The sequence below is a fragment of the Pseudochaenichthys georgianus genome, unplaced genomic scaffold (genome assembly GCF_902827115.2).
Source record: "Pseudochaenichthys georgianus unplaced genomic scaffold, fPseGeo1.2 scaffold_1862_arrow_ctg1, whole genome shotgun sequence".
NCBI lineage: Eukaryota > Metazoa > Chordata > Actinopteri > Perciformes > Channichthyidae > Pseudochaenichthys > Pseudochaenichthys georgianus.
Genome location: NW_027262612.1, coordinates 7,262 through 26,321, shown reverse-complemented (window position 1 = coordinate 26,321; position 19,060 = coordinate 7,262). Strand labels below are relative to the sequence as shown.

Below are 19,060 nucleotides of genomic sequence, written 5' to 3'. Positions count from 1 at the left end.
TAGACAGTGTTCCCTTTTCCAATTTTTAGCCAAAGACCCTAATGTGAACCATCATTCTGGCTTCTCATGCATCAAAGTTCAGTATGGAAGAAACAACTGCGATGGCTGGGAATCGAACCCAGGTCAACTGCTTGGAAGGCAGCTATGCTCACCACTATACCACCATCACTACACAAATGTCTTTTCATTGCATAGTTGCCTATTTCTCCGACCGCTGCTACTAAATGTACTAAAAGTCACCACTATAACACCATTGCTTTGGTTAAGAGGTTTTTGTTCGGTTTCATCAGACTGGATTCTCATGAATCAAAGTTCAGTATAGAAGAAACAACTGCGATGGCTGGGAATTGAACACAGGTCAACTGCTTGGAAGGCAGCTATGCTCACCACTATACCACCATCGCTACACCAACATCTGTTCATTGCATAGTTTCCAATTTCTCCGAAAGGTTTATGCCAAAAGTAATCCGGCATTTAAAATGAAGCATACTGTGCTGAATAGTTGGGAAAAAGATTTTGACGGTGTTCCCTTTTCCAATTTTTATCCAAAGACCCTAATGTGAACCATCATTCTGACTTCTCATGCATCAAAGTTCAGTATGGAAGAAACAACTGCGATGGCTGGGAATCGAACCCAGGTCAACTGCTTGGAAGGCAGCTATGCTCACCACTATACCACCATCGCTACACAAACGTCTTTTCATTGCATAGTTGCCTATTTCTCCGACTGTTGATACTAAATGTACTAAAAGTCACCACTATACCATCATTGCTTTGGTTAAGAGGTTTTTGTCCGGTTTCATCAGACTGGATTATCATGCATCAAAGTTCAGTATAGAAGAAACAACTGTGATGGCTGGGAATCAAACCCAGGTCAACTGCTTGGAAGGCAGCTATGCTCACCACTATACCACCATCACTACACAAAAGTATTTTCATTGCATAGTTTCCAATTTCTCTGAAAGGTTTATGCCAAAAGTAATCCTGCATTTAAAATGAAGCATACTGTGCTGAATAGTTGGGAAAAAGATTTTGACGGGGTTCCCTTTTCCAATTTTTAGCAAAAGACCCTAATGTGAACCATCATTCTGACTTCTCATGCATCAAAGTTCAGTATGGAAGAAACAACTGCGATGGCTGGGAATAGAACCCAGGTCAACTGCTTGGAAGGCAGCTATGCTCACCACTATACCACCATCGCTACACAAACGTCTTTTCATTGCATAGTTGCCTATTTCTCCGACCGCTGCTACTAAATGTACTAAAAGTCACCACTATACAACCATCGCTACACAAACGTCTTTTCATTGCATAGTTGCCTATTTCTCCGACTGTTGATACTAAATGTACTAAAAGTCACCACTATACCACCATTGCTTTGGTTAAGAGGTTTTTGTCCGGTTTCATCAGACTGGATTATCATGCATCAAAGTTCAGTATGGAAGAAACAACTGCGATGGCTGGGAATCGAACCCAGGTCAACTGCTTGGAAGGCAGCTATGCTGACCACTATACGACCATCGCTACACAAACGTCTTTTCATAGCATAGTTGCCTATTTCTCCGACTGTTGATACTAAATGTACTAAAAGTCACCACTATACCACCATTGCTTTGGTTAAGAGGTTTTTGTCCGGTTTCATCAGACTGGATTATCATGCATCAAAGTTCAGTATGGAAGAAACAACTGCGATGGCTGGGAATCGAACCCAGGTCAACTGCTTGGAAGGCAGCTATGCTGACCACTATACGACCATCGCTACACAAACGTCTTTTCATAGCATAGTTGCCTATTTCTCCGACTGTTGATACTAAATGTACTAAAGGTCACCACTTTACAACCATTGCTACACAAAAGTATTTTCATTGCATAGTTGCCTATTTCTCCGACCGCTGCTACTAAATGTACTAAAAGTCACCACTATAACACCATTGCTTTGGTTAAGAGGTTTTTGTTCGGTTTCATCAGACTGGATTCTCATACATCAAAGTTCAGTATAGAAGAAACAACTCCGATGGCTGGGAATCGAACCCAGGTCAACTGCTTGGAAGGCAGCTATGCTCACCACTATACCACCATCGCTACACCAAAATCTGTTCATTGCATAGTTTCCAATTTCTCTGAAAGGTTTATGCCAAAAGTAATCCTGCATTTAAAATGAGGCATACTCCTGAATTGTTGGGAAAAAAGATTTTGACGGTGTTCCCTTTTCCAATTGTTAGCCAAAGACCCTAATGTGAACCATCATTCTGGCTTCTCATGCATCAAAGTTCAGTATGGAAGAAACAACTGCGATGGCTGGGAATCGAACCCAGGTCAACTGCTTGGAAGGCAGCTATGCTCACCGCTATACCACCATCGCTACACAAACGTATTTTCATTGCATAGTTGCCTATTTCTCCGACTGTTGATAATAAATGTACTAAAAGTCACCACTATACCACCATTGCTTTGGTTAAGAGGTTTTTGTCCGGTTTCATCAGACTGAATTATCATGCATCAAAGTTCAGTATGGAAGAAACAACTGGGATGGCTGTGAATAGAACCCAGGTCAACTGCTTGGAAGGCAGCTATGCTCACCACTATACCACCATCGCTACACAAACGTGTTTTCATTGCATAGTTGCCTATTTCTCCGACTGTTGATACTAAATGTACTAAAGGTCACCACTTTACAACCATTGCTACACAAAAGTATTTTCATTGCATAGTTGCCTATTTCTCCGACCGCTGCTACTAAATGTACTAAAAGTCACCACTATACCACCATTGCATTGGTTAAGAGGTTTTTGTCCGGTTTCATCAGACTGGATTCTCATGCATCAAAGTTCAGTATAGAAGAAACAACTGCGATGGCTGGGAATCGAACCCAGGTCAACTGCTTGGAAGGCAGCTATGCTCACCACTATACCACCATCGCTACACCAAAATCTGTTCATTGCATAGTTTCCAATTTCTCTGAAAGGTTTATGCCAAAAGTAATCCTGCATTTAAAATGAGGCATACTCCTGAATTGTTGGGAAAAAAGATTTTGACGGTGTTCCCTTTTCCAATTGTTAGCCAAAGACCCTAATGTGAACCATCATTCTGGCTTCTCATGCATCAAAGTTCAGTATGGAAGAAACAACTGCGATGGCTGGGAATCGAACCCAGGTCAACTGCTTGGAAGGCAGCTATGCTCACCACTATACCACCATCGCTACACAAACGTGTTTTCATTGCATAGTTGCCTATTTCTCCGACTGTTGATACTAAATGTACTAAAGGTCACCACTTTACAACCATTGCTACTGTTAGGAGATTTAAATGATAACTTGGCCGCATTTCCAAATCCCCCCGCGTCCCTAAACATAGCTGTTATCTTACATGAAGGAAACCCAGCATACAAGTAACCGTTAAACAATAATCCACTTTAATGGTAATATACAATGCAATACAATCAAGTACAATCAATACAGTACAAATTACATACAGTTCTGTGGGATCCCACATTTACCTGATACTCACGTGAGCCAGCCAGCCAGCCAGCCAGAGGAGAAAGAGGCCGAACACAGCGGGGTTTCTGTCTATATCCCTCGCTGACCCAAGGAGGAGTTATCTGCGCCTCCCTTCCAGACCAGTGATTGGCTGCCCAAATTATCATCAACACTCCACATCAGGGATGACTGTATGTTAACTCCTGACCTTCCCCCTCTTCCTGTGTCCTCTAAAAACCACATGTTAGCAGGCCCAAAACCAGCCCAGTTTTCTACACAAATCATTTTCAAGCTTCTTCACAGTTTGCATGAATACATACAAATATTTCCTTACAATTCCCTCTTTTGCACTCTTAAAAAAGAGAGTGCAATTTATACAAGGCACTTGCAAAAAACTGCATCCTTGTCTGCTGAGTCTCCATACTTTTTATTCTCAGTGTCCACAGTGAAGGGCACTCCGTCCAGGCTCTCGTTGCAGATGACGCAGCGGAAGCAACCGTGGCGGTAAGACTTCCCCAGGGCCTGCCGGCCTGCATGTCCATGATTAGATGTCCACCTGCGTTGCACTTGTCTGCAGACTGCTGGAACCCAGAGTACAGAAAGTCCTCTTCACAGAAAACCCTTCCTGCGTCATAGTAGAACGCCTTCCCTCTCAGCCTTCGACTACAGGCGCTGCAGGTGAAGCAGCTGTCATGGTAGAGGTTTCCCATAGCTTGGCAGGCCTGGCTGGCTCCATACACCGTCTTGTTGCACTTAACACACACTCCTGTTTCAGCGGAGAGTGGAGTCCCCTGTGATCCGCTGACGACGGCTTCTGAGTCGATGCTGAATAGATGTCCTCCCGATCTTCCTTCTCCGGTCCGATGATGATGCCTCCCGGGACGACTGCTGGATGGATGATGGATGTCCTCGAGGTCCTTCTCCTCCAATCCGCTGATGACAGCATCTGAGTCGACCTCCATGACGAGAGCCAGATCTGTCCTGATGTCGTCTAGGGTCCTCGCAGGTGTTTTCCCCGCCGCACACTGGCTCCAGTGTGGTACCAGTTGTCCCCCTTTCCTTGTAGGTGGACGGCATGGGATGTCCCCTGGGTCACTCGGTCGGGGCCGGAGAGCCTGGGGTTGACAGTCAGCCTCCTGCGTCTCGGGTCCCCCTTTCAGCGTCAGCAACCTGTGTGGAGAAATGGACTGTGCCCACTAAATAAGAACCACAACATCTTTAGGTAAACTAAATAACATATTTCAATAGCTCTGAATTTCTGACAAGCATCTGTATTTATTTAAATGAAATCCCTGAGATCCCATTAAAAGTCTAAAAATATGATTTGAACTGCTAATGTTTCTGGTAAAGAAACACACTAATCTTATGGATTCAAAAACAACCAAAATCACAATACTAACAAAGTGAATGGCTTACACATTTTTTGTACCATTCTTGAGACATGGACAATTAAAATCTGATCTTTTGGTTCTACCCGTCAGTTCTTAGATATTATCCTACTAAAAAATGAATACAAAATTCCAACAAACTGTCATCAAATGTCTTTCTATTACAAATGTAGATGAAATGTATATCCCCATAATGACCTAAACAATAAAGTCTATGGCTCTTACTTCTTTACCAGGCTAGTTACATGATGTTGTCTGTTGAAACATTACTCACCGGTCAGTCTCCCCAGTATTCCATTCTGGACTTACATCTCTCTGGCAGCCCCTTGGCCACGGATTCTCTATCTGTGTTACCTGCTATAACTCAATCAATATTAGAGACATGTCAACATTCATCAAACAATCTCTTATCCCCAAATATGGAGCAGGTCAATTCTAAAACTGTCAATCAATGGTCAGATTGAACAATCGAGTTGTGCCAGCCGGTTCCTTTCAGTCCCGAAATGAAAAATGTACATTGTAAAGTTTACACTCCCCCTTTTTTACACATTCTCATGTGCAAACAAAAACCTGTATGGGAAGAAAACCTTCAGGTCATAATGGATTATAAGACAATACCAAACATTTTTCCCAGTAAACACTTGAGAGTGTTTCTCTCCATCATTCAGTCCTAAAAGAAACAGAATTCCAAATGTCATAGTTTGAGTTTCACATTCTTCCAACCGGCACCTCCTGTGGGAGTGAAACATCATGAAGCAGATTAGATACAGTTTCCCCTTTTGTGCAATGTTAGGAAACCTCTCATTTCACACATTATTATCACACAAAAATAATGTGTTAGTCCAAAACATGCTTGATTAGTCATCGTTTTAAATCATGCAGTTGCACTGATCAGGTGCAGACATACACACACTCCCACTCACACTGTCAGGTTGTAAAGTCAGGTTTGGTCAGGTTCACCGCAGAGTCAGTCATTGACAGTGCCTTCCCAAGTTACCCTGTCGGTCAGTTGGTCTCAGTCTTTTTGGCCATGTGTCGTGCCCTGCAGAGATGTTCCAGCACAGGCCAGCATCCTCCGTCTATACAAATCTGTATATATGGAGCGCCATCATTTATTAATTCACAATTACAACTATAATGTTCAAGATATCTCCAACCCCTCCTTGCTGTTTCCCACATTCCCTGAAAAGTGTCTAGCCAAAAAAATGTCACTTCCTTATTGTACTATTACTATTACTGCAATTCATTTACACCTAATTAGTATTAAAATGACTAATAGATCTATTTCAGAAACATGTGTACTTCACTATCTTGTGTCAAAACATTACTAGGATCTGTAAAGATCTGCTATTTATTCCATAACTCATTCTATCAATTTATCTTCAATTCTGGTGCACTTAAAGAACAATGTTACCCTCTTTAACCGTGCATGGAACTCTGGGTGTCTGAACATGAAGCCAGTACCTCAAATTGAAATACTATATTTTGTTTAGAACCAGCTTTCCCTTCAACCTGACCTATATAAATAAATATTTATCTGATCTTATAGAGCTGTTACTAAAACTCTCCCTTTGAACTGATCAATACTGCAACAAATTAAAACACTACCAAATTCACACACGAATAAAAGGTCCAGTGCATACTTCCTTCATGCCCCCCCCTTTTTTTTATCAGTGTGTATTAGACTGATTTTCCACTTCCCTTTAATAGTTCCCCTCTTTTCCGCTATTTTTATTTACCACTTGACTAATTTATGGTCCATACGTCTTCTTATCTTCACTTATTTATCAAGTCAATTCAAGTTCTTTACAATACATTAGTAGATACCTTGTGGAGTCTTCACAATAACTAATCCCCTCTAGGATATGAAATCCATTCATCTTCAAGCAGATACTATGTCCTTATCTATGTTTTGTTCACGATAACAATGGTATAACAACCACATGTCATCCATTCTGGTCCACCCAAAAACCAATGTTAAACTCTTTAGCAGTGTGTGGAACCCTGGATGTCCGAACATGCAACCATTCCTCCCTCCTTTATCAAGGATTTAAAAACAGAAGTCATTTCATATTTCCTATGGTAATAACTATGCTACAATGGTGAAATCAATTATTTAGATTGGAATACTATATCTGGCTTGGCACCAGCTCTCCCTTTAACATTATCCATACAGATAAATATTTGTCTTATAGAGTGGTTCCTAAAACTATCCCACTACTTTATTCACACGTGAATAAAAATGTCAAAGAATATTTTGTTAACCTGATGAAAAGATTGAAGAATATGGTTGTATTCTGAACCCTCAGTGTGTTCTCATTTTACTCTAATAGTTTACTGCTATTTTTAATTTAATAAATCTTTCTGCCTTTACGTATTTATGCTTTAAATGTGCGTTTTGTGAATAAGTGTGTTTATGTGCAAACTCACTCATTCCCGTTTTCCTTTTCTCCTCCTCTGGTTTTCTCAAGCCGTGACCCCGGCCTCCTCACTTCTAATCGACCATGCCAACTCCTCTGATTCTGTGTTCTCTTCAGTCCATCAGCTGTAACTTCATCCGCTGTCAGCCATTGGCCCAGTTACATCTGCATGCGCCCTCATGCCAATGTTCTTGCACTGCTTTACATTTCATCTCCTCCTTTACAGTCTCCCTGCTGTTTTTATGGAGGGCGGATTCTGCTCATGTCCCACACTTTGCGCTTGTGCTCAGCTTGGAACTTCATGGTCCCCTCTGAGGGACTGATGAGCGTAGATCTCTGCCCGTCAGCATGCTGTTTGGTTCTGGATGCCACAGGTGGAGATAGTTCTGGCTGCAGTCTTGTTGTTGTTGTTTCAGCTCTGGTTCTCTGTCTGTTCGATGGAGAAGGAGGAGTCTCCCGTTGGGTTAGGTCTTTTGTCTGCTTGGAGGGTCGGGATCGTAGCCTTTTCTAACTCAGAGGGGGAGTCCAGGTCTCGGGACGCATTACCTATAAAAAATCTAGCACACTGAGGTTAAATAAATCCAACCCTTTCCACTCTGACTCTTTGTAATCATACTATCTGTCTTAATTGTTAAATGCCATCTAAACAACCTAATTGATGTCTACAAATGATATTACAAAAACTCACTCTAAAAATGGTTTCATCCATTGCTACATATGTACCCAACATAACTCTTTCAGGAAACCATTTTCTCCTATACATTGAAGTCATACATGTATCCAGCATCACATATTCCACACACTACGAAAGAACATCTACATATTTTCTCCAATATTTTAAGCTAGTTTCTATAGCAAGATTATCATGTGTGACATAATAATCAGATGTCTTGTTTGCTAACCAAGAATATTAAACTTTAAAATGTCTTTTGGCCAGTTGAAGTCCTGCTTACTTCATCCTTAAACTCTTCTTTAATTTGAAACCAAAAAAGGTCTTCCTTCTCCACCATGATCCTATCTCTATATCAAAGTCCAGACAAACTGATGATTTATCTTCAGAAACCATGAGGAATGACTCATAAAACACTATTCTCCCTTACTTCAGTTCTAAATCAAATGAGCCAGACAGGAAACCCCCTTTAACCACTTGCTTATCCTATTATTTTGATCAAAGTGGTGTTACAAGCAGGTTAGATCTGTAATGAATTAAAATCAATATTTAAGGACGCAATATAAGTTAAATATATTGTTAAGCTAATTACTGTTTTATTGTGAAGGCCTCTCTGGCGAACAGCGGCCTTTGGCTTTTATTTTGAAAGGCCGACAATCGTTCTAATGCATTAACTATAGTCGTGAAAGAGACAAGGAGGGGGAAGGCGTGTGGAAGCAAGCAATGAACTGAAAATGCCACCAATCCTGTTTTAACGTGATGGCGAACATTGAAAACCGAAGCGGGCATAAGCACTTCTGCCATAACTGACAAGCGTTCAAAAACCTTTCTGCTTATCCCTTATGCTACTACTTTTTGTGTTATTCATAACCTAAAAATACAATTGTGATGAATAGCTTGCTTTTGTATCATTACATTTACCAACATAAAACAAGGTCTGTACTAATCAACAATGACAACCTACAGACAGCTCATTTAGTTAAATATACGCAATATATTGACTTCGCTTTTATTTATCTGACTTAATTAACGTGCTTCCCCCCCTTTCAGCCACTAGATGGCAGCAGCAGAGCACAAATGAGCTTCACTCTTCTGAGCGAATGTGTGATTATCACAGACAATCGGTCACACAGATTATTCAGGTAAAAATCACACAGATTTATTCCCCGTACAGTTTGTCCGGCTTGATAACGTGCTACATATGTCGTCACGCAGGACTCTCTGCCTACCTTGCGATCAACGTTATGTTTACGTCAGCCTTTCAAATTAATTTTTACAGACAAGGGAAACGGGAGCCGGTCTCGTCACAATGTAGGTGACGTTAGCGCTCTCTCCCAAGGATTTAACAGATAACAGTCCACTGACACTTTCGCTTATTCGGTCTCAGACTGCTATTTTACCCCCAGTTATAAACGGCGGATCGATCTGAAATATCGATCATCCAGGTTAAGCCGTGTGGGACTTACACCCACATCCCACAAACTGCACCGCTCCTACGCCACTTCAGGACTAAAATACCTGAGATCCACGCAAACTGCTCTAATTTCTCGTCACGCAGGACTCTCTATACCTGGCGATCAACGTTCACGTGTTTTATATACCTTTCCAAACATGGTAAAACATATGCATTGTATACTCCATTCAAACTTCAAAAACACTCTGAAACGCCTACAGACAATCCTACAGGGCCCTGCTATTGTCCGAGGCGTCTAAAAGTGCTTGTTCCCGACCCAGTGTGGTCGTCTGAATCCCTCCACAGCTCATGTTTATTCAGCGTCGAGATCACCATTTGTTAGGAGATTTAAATGATAACTTGGCCGCATTTCCAAATCCCCCCGCGTCCCTAAACATAGCTGTTATCTTACATGAAGGAAACCCAGCATACAAGTAACCGTTAAACAATAATCCACTTTAATGGTAATATACAATGCAATAAAGTACAATCAATACAGTACAAATTACATACAGTTCTGTGGGATCCCACATTTACCTGATACTCACGTGAGCCAGCCAGCCAGCCAGCCAGCCAGCCAGCCAGCCAGCCAGAGGAGAAAGAGGCCGAACACAGCGGGGTTTCTGTCTATATCCCTCGCTGACCCAAGGAGGAGTTATCTGCGCCTCCCTTCCAGACCAGTGATTGGCTGCCCAAATTATCATCAACACCCCACATCAGGGATGACTGTATGTTAACTCCTGACCTTCCCCCTCTTCCTGTGTCCTCTAAAAACCACATGTTAGCAGGCCCAAAACCAGCCCAGTTTTCTACACAAATCATTTTCAAGCTTCTTCACAGTTTGCATGAATACATACAAATATTTCCTTACACTACACAAAAGTATTTTCATTGCATAGTTGCCTATTTCTCCGACCGCTGCTACTAAATGTACTAAAAGTCACCACTATACCACCATTGCATTGGTTAAGAGGTTTTTGTCCGGTTTCATCAGACTGGATTCTCATGCATCACAGTTCAGTATAGAAGAAACAACTGCGATGGCTGGGAATCGAACCCAGATCAACTGCTTGGAAGGCAGCTATGCTCACCACTATACCACCATCGCTACACAAATGTCTTTTCATTGCATAGTTGCCTATTTCTCCGACCGCTGCTACTAAATGTACTAAAAGTCACCACTATACAACCATCGCTACACAAACGTCTTTTCATTGCATAGTTGCCTATTTCTCCGACCGCTGCTACTAAATGTACTAAAAGTCACCACTATACCACCATTGCTTTGGTTAAGAGGTTTTTGTCCGGTTTCATCAGACTGGATTATCATGCATCACAGTTCAGTATTGAAGAAACAACTGCGATGACTGGGAATCGAACCCAGGTCAACTGCTTGGAAGGCAGCTATGCTCACCACTATACCACCATCGCTACACAAAAGTATTTTCATTGCATAGTTTCCAATTTCCCCGAAAGGTTTATGCCAAAATTAATCCTGCATTTAAAATGAAGCATACTGTGCTGAATTGTTGGGAAAAAGATTTTGACAGTGTTCCCTTTTCCAATTTTTAGCCAAAGACCCTAATGTGAACCATCATTCTGACTTCTCATGCATCAAAGTTCAGTATGGAAGAAACAACTGCGATGGCTGGGAATCGAACCCAGGTCAACTGCTTGGAAGGCAGCTATGCTGACCACTATACCACCATCGCTACACAAACGTCTTTTCATTGCATAGTTGCCTATTTCTCCGACCGCTGCTACTAAATGTACTAAAAGTCACCACTATACAACCATCGCTACACAAACGTCTTTTCATTGCATCGTTGCCTATTTCTCCGACTGTTGATACTAAATGTACTGAAAGTCACCACTATACCACCATTGCTTTGGTTAAGAGGTTTTTGTCCGGTTTCATCAGACTGGATTATCATGCATCAAAGTTCAGTATGGAAGAAACAACTGCGATGGCTGGGAATCGAACCCAGGTCAACTGCTTGGAAGGCAGCTATGCTGACCACTATACCACCATCGCTACACGAACGTCTTTTCATTGCATAGTTGCCTATTTCTCTGACTGTTGATACTAAATGTACTAAAGGTCACCACTTTACAACCATCGCTACACAAACGTCTTTTCATTGCATAGTTGCCTATTTCTCCAACCGCTGCTACTAAATGTACTAAAAGTCACCACTATAACACTATTGCTTTGGTTAAGAGGTTTTTGTCCAGTTTCATCAGACTGGATTATCATGCATCAAAGTTCAGTATAGAAGAAACAACTGCGATGGCTGGGAAGCGAACCCAGGTCAACTGCTTGGAAGGCAGCTATGCTCACCACTATACCACCATCGCTACACAAAAGTCTTTTCATTGCATAGTTGCCTATTTCTCCGACCGCTGCTACTAAATGTACTAAAAGTCACCACTATACCACCATTGCTTTGGTTAAGAGGTTTTTGTCCGGTTTCATCAGACTGGATTCTCATGCATAAAAGTTCAGTATAGAAGAAACAACTGTGATGGCTGGGAATCGAACCCAGGTCAACTGCTTGGAAGGCAGCTATGCTCACCACTATACCACCATCGCTACACAAAAGTCTTTTCATTGCATAGTTTCCAATTTCTCCGAAAGGTTTATGCCAAAAGTAATCCTGCATTTAAAATGAAGCATACTGTGCTGAATAGTTGGGAAAAAGATTTTGACGGTGTTCCCTTTTCCAATTTTTAGCCAAAGACCCTAATGTGAACCATCATTCTGGCTTCTCATGCATCAAAGTTCAGTATGGAACTAACAACTGCGATGGCTGGGAATCGAACCCAGGTCAACTGCTTGGAAGGCAGCTATGCTGACCACTATACCACCATCGCTACACAAACGTCTTTTCATTGCATAGTTGCCTATTTCTCCGACTGTTGATACTAAATGTACTAAAGGTCACCACTTTACAACCATCGCTACATAAACGTCTTTTCATTGCATAGTTGCCTATTTCTCCAACCGCTGCTACTAAATGTACTAAAAGTCACCACTATAACACTATTGCTTTGGTTAAGATATTTTTGTTCTGTTTCATCAGACTGGATTATCATGCATCAAAGTTCAGTATAGAAGAAACAACTGCGATGGCTGGGAAGCGAACCCAGGTCAACTGCTTGGAAGGCAGCTATGCTCACCACTATACCACCATCGCTACACAAAAGTATTTTCATTGCATAGTTGCCTATTTCTCCGACCGCTGCTACTAAATGTACTAAAAGTCACCACTATCCAACCATCGCTACACAAACGTCTTTTCATTGCAAAGTTGCCTATTTCTCCGACTGTTGATACTAAATGTACTAAAAGTCACCACTATACCACCATTGCTTTGGTTAAGAGGTTTTTGTCCGGTTTCATCAGACTGGATTATCATGCATCAAAGTTCAGTATAGAAGAAACAACTATGATGGCTGGGAATCTAACCAAGGTCAACTGCTTGGAAGGCAGCTATGCTCACCACTATACCACCATCGCTACACAAAAGTCTTTTCATTGCATAGTTTCCAATTTCTCCGAAAGGTTTATGCCAAAAGTAATCCTGCATTTAAAATGAAGCATACTGTGCTAAATAGTTAGGAAAAAGATTTTGACGGTGTTCCCTTTTCCAATTTTTAGCCAAAGACCCTAATGTGAACCATCATTCTGGCTTCTCATGCATCAAAGTTCAGTATGGAAGAAACAACTGCGATGGCTGGGAATCGAACCCAGGTCAACTGCTTGGAAGGCAGCTATGCTCACCACTATACCACCATCGCTACACAAACATCTTTTCATTGCATAGTTGCATATTTCTCCAACTGTTAATACTAAATGTACTAAAGGTCACCACTTTACAACCATTGCTACACAAAAGTATTTTCATTGCATAGTTGCCTATTTCTCCGACCGCTGCTACTACATGTACTAAAAGTCACCACTATACCACCATTGCTTTGGTTAAGAGGTTTTTGTCCGGTTTCATCAGACTGGATTCTCATGCATCACAGTTCAGTATAGAAGAAACAATTGCGATGACTGGGAATCGAACCCAGGTCAACTGCTTGGAAGGCAGCCATGCTCACCACTATACCACCATCGCTACACGAAAGTCTTTTCATTGCATAGTTTCCAATTTCTCCGAAAGGTTTATGCCAAAAGTAATCCTGCATTTATAATGAAGCATACTGTGCTGAATTGTTGGGAAAAAAGATTTTGACGGTGTTCCCTTTTCCAATTTTTAGCCAAAGACCCTAATGTGAACCATCATTCTGGCTTCTCATGCATCAAAGTTCAGTATGGAAGAAACAACTGCGATGGCTGGGAATCGAACCCAGGTCAACTGCTTGGAAGGCAGCTATGCTCACCACTATACCACCATCGCTACACAAACGTCTTTTCATTGCATAGTTGCCTATTTCTCCGACCGCTGCTACTAAATGTACTAAAAGTCACCACTATCCAACCATCGCTACACAAACGTCTTTTCATTGCATAGTTGCCTATTTCTCCGACTGTTGATACTAAATGTACTAAAAGTCACCACTATACCACCATTGCTTTGGTTAAGAGGTTTTTGTCCGGTTTCATCAGACTGGTTTATCATGCATCAAAGTTCAGTATGGAAGAAACAACTGCGATGGCTGGGAATCGAACCCAGGTCAACTGCTTGGAAGGCAGCTATGCTCACCACTATACCACCATCGCTACACAAACATCTTTTCATTGCATAGTTGCCTATTTCTCCAACTGTTAATACTAAATGTACTAAAGGTCACCACTTTACAACCATTGCTACACAAAAGTATTTTCATTGCATAGTTGCCTATTTCTCCGACCGCTGCTACTACATGTACTAAAAGTCACCACTATACCACCATTGCTTTGGTTAAGAGGTTTTTGTCCGGTTTCATCAGACTGGATTCTCATGCATCACAGTTCAATATAGAAGAATCAACTGCGATGACTGGGAATCGAACCCAGGTCAACTGCTTGGAAGGCAGCCATGCTCACCACTATACCACCATCGCTACACGAAAATCTTTTCATTGCATAGTTTCCAATTTCTCCGAAAGGTTTATGCCAAAAGTAATCCTGCATTTAAAATGAAGCATACTGTGCTGAATTGTTGGGAAAAAGATTTTGACAGTGTTCCCTTTTCCAATTTTTAGCCAAAGACCCTAATGTGAACCATCATTCTGGCTTCTCATGCATCAAAGTTCAGTATGGAAGAAACAACTGCGATGGCTGGGAATCGAACCCAGGTCAACTGCTTGGAAGGCAGCTATGCTCACCACTATACCACCATCGCTACACAAACGTCTTTTCATTGCATAGTTGCCTATTTCTCCGACTGTTGATACTAAATGTACTAAAAGTCACCACTATACCACCATTGCTTTGGTTAAGAGGTTTTTGTCCGGTTTCATCAGACTGGATTCTCATGCATCAAAGTTCAGTATAGAAGAAACAACTGTGATGGCTGGGAATCGAACCCAGGTCAACTGCTTGGAAGGCAGCTATGCTCACCACTATACCACCATCGCTACACAAAAGTCTTTTCATTGCAAAGGTTTATGCCAAAAGTAATCCTGCATTTAAAATGAAGCATACTGTGCTGAATAGTTGGGAAAAAGATTTTAACGGTGTTCCCTTTTCCAATTTTTAGCCAAAGACCCTAATGTGAACCATCATTCTGGCTTCTCATGCATCACAGTTCAGTATGGAAGAAACAACTGCGATGGCTGGGAATCGAACCCAGCTTGGAAGGCAGCTATGCTGACCACTATACCACCATCGCTACACAAACGTCTTTTCATTGCATAGTTGCCTATTTCTCCGACTGTTGATACTAAATGTACTAAAGGTCACCACTTTACAACCATCGCTACACAAACGTCTTTTCATTGCATAGTTGCCTATTTCTCCAACCGCTGCTACTAAATGTACTAAAAGTCACCACTATAACACTATTGCTTTGGTTAAGATATTTTTGTTCTGTTTCATCAGACTGGATTATCATGCATCAAAGTTCAGTATAGAAGAAACAACTGCGATGGCTGGGAAGCGAACCCAGGTCAACTGCTTGGAAGGCAGCTATGCTCACCACTATACCACCATCGCTACACAAACGTCTTTTCATTGCATAGTTGCCTATTTCTCCGACCGCTGCTACTAAATGTACTAAAAGTCACCACTATACAACCATCGCTACACAAACGTCTTTTCATTGCATAGTTGCCTATTTCTCCGACTGTTGATACTAAATGTACTAAAAGTCACCACTATACCACCATTGCTTTGGTTAAGAGGTTTTTGTCCGGTTTCATCAGACTGGATTATCATGCATCAAAGTTCAGTATGGAAGAAACAACTGCGATGGCTGGGAATCGAACCCAGGTCAACTGCTTGGAAGGCAGCTATGCTCACCACTATACCACCATCGCTACACAAACATCTTTTCATTGCATAGTTGCCTATTTCTCCAACTGTTAATACTAAATGTACTAAAGGTCACCACTTTACAACCATTGCTACACAAAAGTATTTTCATTGCATAGTTGCCTATTTCTCCGACCGCTGCTACTACATGTACTAAAAGTCACCACTATACCACCATTGCTTTGGTTAAGAGGTTTTTGTCCGGTTTCATCAGACTGGATTCTCATGCATCACAGTTCAGTATAGAAGAAACAACTGCGATGACTGGGAATCGAACCCAGGTCAACTGCTTGGAAGGCAGCTATGCTCACCACTATACCACCATCTCTACACAAAAGTATTTTCATTGCATAGTTGCCTATTTCTCCGACCGCTGCTACTAAATGTACTAAAAGTCACCACTATCCAACCATCGCAACACAAACGTCTTTTCATTGCATAGTTGCCTATTTCTCCGACTGTTGATACTAAATGTACTAAAAGTCACCACCATACCACCATTGCTTTGGTTAAGAGGTTTTTGTCCGGTTTCATCAGACTGGATTATCATGCATCAAAGTTCAGTATAGAAGAAACAACTGTGATGGCTGGGAATCGAACCAAGGTCAACTGCTTGGAAGGCAGCTATGCTCACCACTATACCAGCATCGCTACACAAAAGTCTTTTCATTGCATAGTTTCCAATTTCTCCGAAAGGTTTATGCCAAAAGTAATCCTGCATTTAAAATGAAGCATACTGTGCTGAATAGTTGGGAAAAAGATTTTGACGATGTTCCCTTTTCCAATTTTTAGCCAAAGACCCTAATGTGAACCATCATTCTGGCTTCTCATGCATCAAAGTTCAGTATGGAAGAAACAACTGCGATGGCTGGGAATCGAACCCAGATCAACTGCTTGGAAGGCAGCTATGCTCACCACTATACCACCATCGCTACACAAACATATTTTCATTGCATAGTTGCCTATTTCTCCAACTGTTAATACTAAATGTACTAAAGGTCACCACTTTACAACCATTGCTACACAAAAGTATTGTCATTGCATAGTTGCCTATTTCTCCGACCGCTGCTACTACATGTACTAAAAGTCACCACTATACCACCATTGCTTTGGTTAAGAGGTTTTTGTCCGGTTTCATCAGACTGGATTCTCATGCATCACAGTTCAGTATAGAAGAAACAACTGCGATGACTGGGAATCGAACCCAGGTCAACTGCTTGGAAGGCAGCTATGTTCACCACTATACCACCATCGCTACACGAAAGTCTTTTCATTGCATAGTTTCCAATTTCTCCGAAAGGTTTATGCCAAAAGTAGTCCTGCATTTAAAATGAAGCATACTGTGCTGAATTGTTGGGAAAAAAGATTTTGACGGTGTTCCCTTTTCCAATTTTTAGCCAAAGACCCTAATGTGAACCATCATTCTGGCTTCTCATGCATCAAAGTTCAGTATGGAAGAAACAACTGCGATGGCTGGGAATCGAACCCAGGTCAACTGCTTGGAAGGCAGCTATGCTCACCACTATACCACCATCGCTACACAAACGTCTTTTCATTGCATAGTTGCCTATTTCTCCGACTGCTGCTATTAAATGTACTAAAAGTCACCACTATACAACCATCGCTACACAAAAGTATTTTCATTGCATAGTTGCCTATTTCTTCGACCGCTGCTACTAAATGTACTAAAAGTCACCACTATACAACCATCGCTACACAAACGTCTTTTCATTGCATAGTTGCCTATTTCTCCGACTGTTGATACTAAATGTACTAAAAGTCACCACTCTACCACCATTGCTTTGGTTAAGAGGTTTTTGTCCGGTTTCATCAGACTGGATTATCATGCATCAAAGTTCAGTATAGAAGAAACAACTGTGATGGCTGGGAATCGAACCAAGGTCAACTGCTTGGAAGGCAGCTATGCTCACCACTATACCACCATCGCTACACAAAAGTCTTTTCATTGCATAGTTTCCAATTTCTCCGAAAGGTTTATGCCAAAAGTAATCCTGCATTTAAAATGAAGCATACTGTGCTGAATAGTTGGGAAAAAGATTTTGACGGTGTTCCCTTTTCCCATTGTTAGCCAAAGACCCTAATGTGAACCATCATTCTGGCTTCTCATGCATCAAAGTTCAGTATGGAAGAAACAACTGCGATGGCTGGGAATCGAACCCAGGTCAACTGCTTGGAATGTAGCTATGCTCACCACTATACCACCATCGCTACACAAACATCTTTTCATTGCATAGTTGCCTATTTCTCCAACTGTTAATACTAAATGTACTAAAGGTCACCACTTTACAACCATTGCTACACAAAAGTATTTTCATTGCATAGTTGCCTATTTCTCCGACCGCTGCTACTAAATGTACTAAAAGTCACCACTATACCACCATTGCTTTGGTTAAGAGGTTTTTGTCCGGTTTCATCAGACTGGATTCTCATGCATCAAAGTTCAGTATAGAAGAAACAACTGCGATGACTGGGAATCGAACCCAGGTCAACTGCTTGGAAGGCAGCTATGCTCACCACTATACCACCATCGCTACACAAAAGTCTATTCATTGCATAGTTGCCTATTTCTCCGACCGCTGCTACTAAATGTACTAAAAGTCACCACTATACAACCATCGCTACACAAACGTATTTTCATTGCATAGTTTCCTATTTCTCCGACCGCTGCTACTAAATGTACTAAAAGTCACCACTATAACACTACAAGTCCTCCAACTCATACGACCATATGGGTCGATTGTTTTAAGCCCTTATTACGACCAAATATGTCGTTTGTTCAAGCGCTTAATACGACCTATAATTACATTTTAAAATTGTCGGCCTCGAGTGCTCCCGTTCAATGCAAACGTTACAGAGGGTTGTTTATTCACAAATAACCCTCTCTGTAAAATCCTAAATTGTAGGATAATTTGGCCATTAAAACGCTTTATGATTAGATTTCTAGCGAGAAGTATATATTGTACTTTTAGAATCCACGTCCAGTCGATATGTAGGATCTATAGTTTGATAGATATTACGAAGATGATTTGAGATTTCGTCAGGAGAACGTGTATATGCGGCAAGCTTCCATGTGAAGTTACGGGTTGAAAACAGTATTTCCGGTCTCGCCGTTTTCATAATAAAACCAATGATCAAATGATTTAACAGTGATATCTGCACTACTCATCCA

General features: G+C 41.4%; 22 non-coding genes across 22 annotated transcripts; all 22 read right to left on the bottom strand.

Annotated features, from left to right (window-relative positions):
* Positions 1–613: 613 nt before the first annotated feature.
* On the bottom strand, positions 614–685 carry trnag-ucc (transfer RNA glycine (anticodon UCC)). Its single transcript has one exon. It is a non-coding gene; the product is annotated as a tRNA-Gly (tRNA).
* A 1,605-nt stretch (positions 686–2,290) lies between these two features.
* On the bottom strand, positions 2,291–2,362 carry trnag-ucc (transfer RNA glycine (anticodon UCC)). The gene has a single exon. It is a non-coding gene; the product is annotated as a tRNA-Gly (tRNA).
* A 486-nt stretch (positions 2,363–2,848) lies between these two features.
* On the bottom strand, positions 2,849–2,920 carry trnag-ucc (transfer RNA glycine (anticodon UCC)). The gene has a single exon. It is a non-coding gene; the product is annotated as a tRNA-Gly (tRNA).
* Positions 2,921–3,128: 208 nt separating this feature from the next.
* trnag-ucc (transfer RNA glycine (anticodon UCC)) lies at positions 3,129–3,200 on the bottom strand. The gene has a single exon. It is a non-coding gene; the product is annotated as a tRNA-Gly (tRNA).
* A 7,243-nt stretch (positions 3,201–10,443) lies between these two features.
* Positions 10,444–10,515, bottom strand: trnag-ucc (transfer RNA glycine (anticodon UCC)). Its single transcript has one exon. It is a non-coding gene; the product is annotated as a tRNA-Gly (tRNA).
* A 251-nt stretch (positions 10,516–10,766) lies between these two features.
* Positions 10,767–10,838, bottom strand: trnag-ucc (transfer RNA glycine (anticodon UCC)). Its single transcript has one exon. It is a non-coding gene; the product is annotated as a tRNA-Gly (tRNA).
* A 209-nt stretch (positions 10,839–11,047) lies between these two features.
* trnag-ucc (transfer RNA glycine (anticodon UCC)) lies at positions 11,048–11,119 on the bottom strand. The gene has a single exon. It is a non-coding gene; the product is annotated as a tRNA-Gly (tRNA).
* Positions 11,120–11,370: 251 nt separating this feature from the next.
* On the bottom strand, positions 11,371–11,442 carry trnag-ucc (transfer RNA glycine (anticodon UCC)). Its single transcript has one exon. It is a non-coding gene; the product is annotated as a tRNA-Gly (tRNA).
* A 486-nt stretch (positions 11,443–11,928) lies between these two features.
* On the bottom strand, positions 11,929–12,000 carry trnag-ucc (transfer RNA glycine (anticodon UCC)). The gene has a single exon. It is a non-coding gene; the product is annotated as a tRNA-Gly (tRNA).
* A 209-nt stretch (positions 12,001–12,209) lies between these two features.
* On the bottom strand, positions 12,210–12,281 carry trnag-ucc (transfer RNA glycine (anticodon UCC)). The gene has a single exon. It is a non-coding gene; the product is annotated as a tRNA-Gly (tRNA).
* Positions 12,282–13,136: 855 nt separating this feature from the next.
* Positions 13,137–13,208, bottom strand: trnag-ucc (transfer RNA glycine (anticodon UCC)). Its single transcript has one exon. It is a non-coding gene; the product is annotated as a tRNA-Gly (tRNA).
* Positions 13,209–13,459: 251 nt separating this feature from the next.
* trnag-ucc (transfer RNA glycine (anticodon UCC)) lies at positions 13,460–13,531 on the bottom strand. The gene has a single exon. It is a non-coding gene; the product is annotated as a tRNA-Gly (tRNA).
* Positions 13,532–13,741: 210 nt separating this feature from the next.
* trnag-ucc (transfer RNA glycine (anticodon UCC)) lies at positions 13,742–13,813 on the bottom strand. The gene has a single exon. It is a non-coding gene; the product is annotated as a tRNA-Gly (tRNA).
* Positions 13,814–14,064: 251 nt separating this feature from the next.
* trnag-ucc (transfer RNA glycine (anticodon UCC)) lies at positions 14,065–14,136 on the bottom strand. The gene has a single exon. It is a non-coding gene; the product is annotated as a tRNA-Gly (tRNA).
* Positions 14,137–14,387: 251 nt separating this feature from the next.
* trnag-ucc (transfer RNA glycine (anticodon UCC)) lies at positions 14,388–14,459 on the bottom strand. Its single transcript has one exon. It is a non-coding gene; the product is annotated as a tRNA-Gly (tRNA).
* Positions 14,460–14,668: 209 nt separating this feature from the next.
* On the bottom strand, positions 14,669–14,740 carry trnag-ucc (transfer RNA glycine (anticodon UCC)). Its single transcript has one exon. It is a non-coding gene; the product is annotated as a tRNA-Gly (tRNA).
* Positions 14,741–14,903: 163 nt separating this feature from the next.
* trnag-ucc (transfer RNA glycine (anticodon UCC)) lies at positions 14,904–14,975 on the bottom strand. Its single transcript has one exon. It is a non-coding gene; the product is annotated as a tRNA-Gly (tRNA).
* An 828-nt stretch (positions 14,976–15,803) lies between these two features.
* Positions 15,804–15,875, bottom strand: trnag-ucc (transfer RNA glycine (anticodon UCC)). Its single transcript has one exon. It is a non-coding gene; the product is annotated as a tRNA-Gly (tRNA).
* Positions 15,876–16,730: 855 nt separating this feature from the next.
* trnag-ucc (transfer RNA glycine (anticodon UCC)) lies at positions 16,731–16,802 on the bottom strand. The gene has a single exon. It is a non-coding gene; the product is annotated as a tRNA-Gly (tRNA).
* A 251-nt stretch (positions 16,803–17,053) lies between these two features.
* trnag-ucc (transfer RNA glycine (anticodon UCC)) lies at positions 17,054–17,125 on the bottom strand. The gene has a single exon. It is a non-coding gene; the product is annotated as a tRNA-Gly (tRNA).
* Positions 17,126–17,335: 210 nt separating this feature from the next.
* Positions 17,336–17,407, bottom strand: trnag-ucc (transfer RNA glycine (anticodon UCC)). Its single transcript has one exon. It is a non-coding gene; the product is annotated as a tRNA-Gly (tRNA).
* A 943-nt stretch (positions 17,408–18,350) lies between these two features.
* On the bottom strand, positions 18,351–18,422 carry trnag-ucc (transfer RNA glycine (anticodon UCC)). Its single transcript has one exon. It is a non-coding gene; the product is annotated as a tRNA-Gly (tRNA).
* Positions 18,423–19,060: the final 638 nt, after the last annotated feature.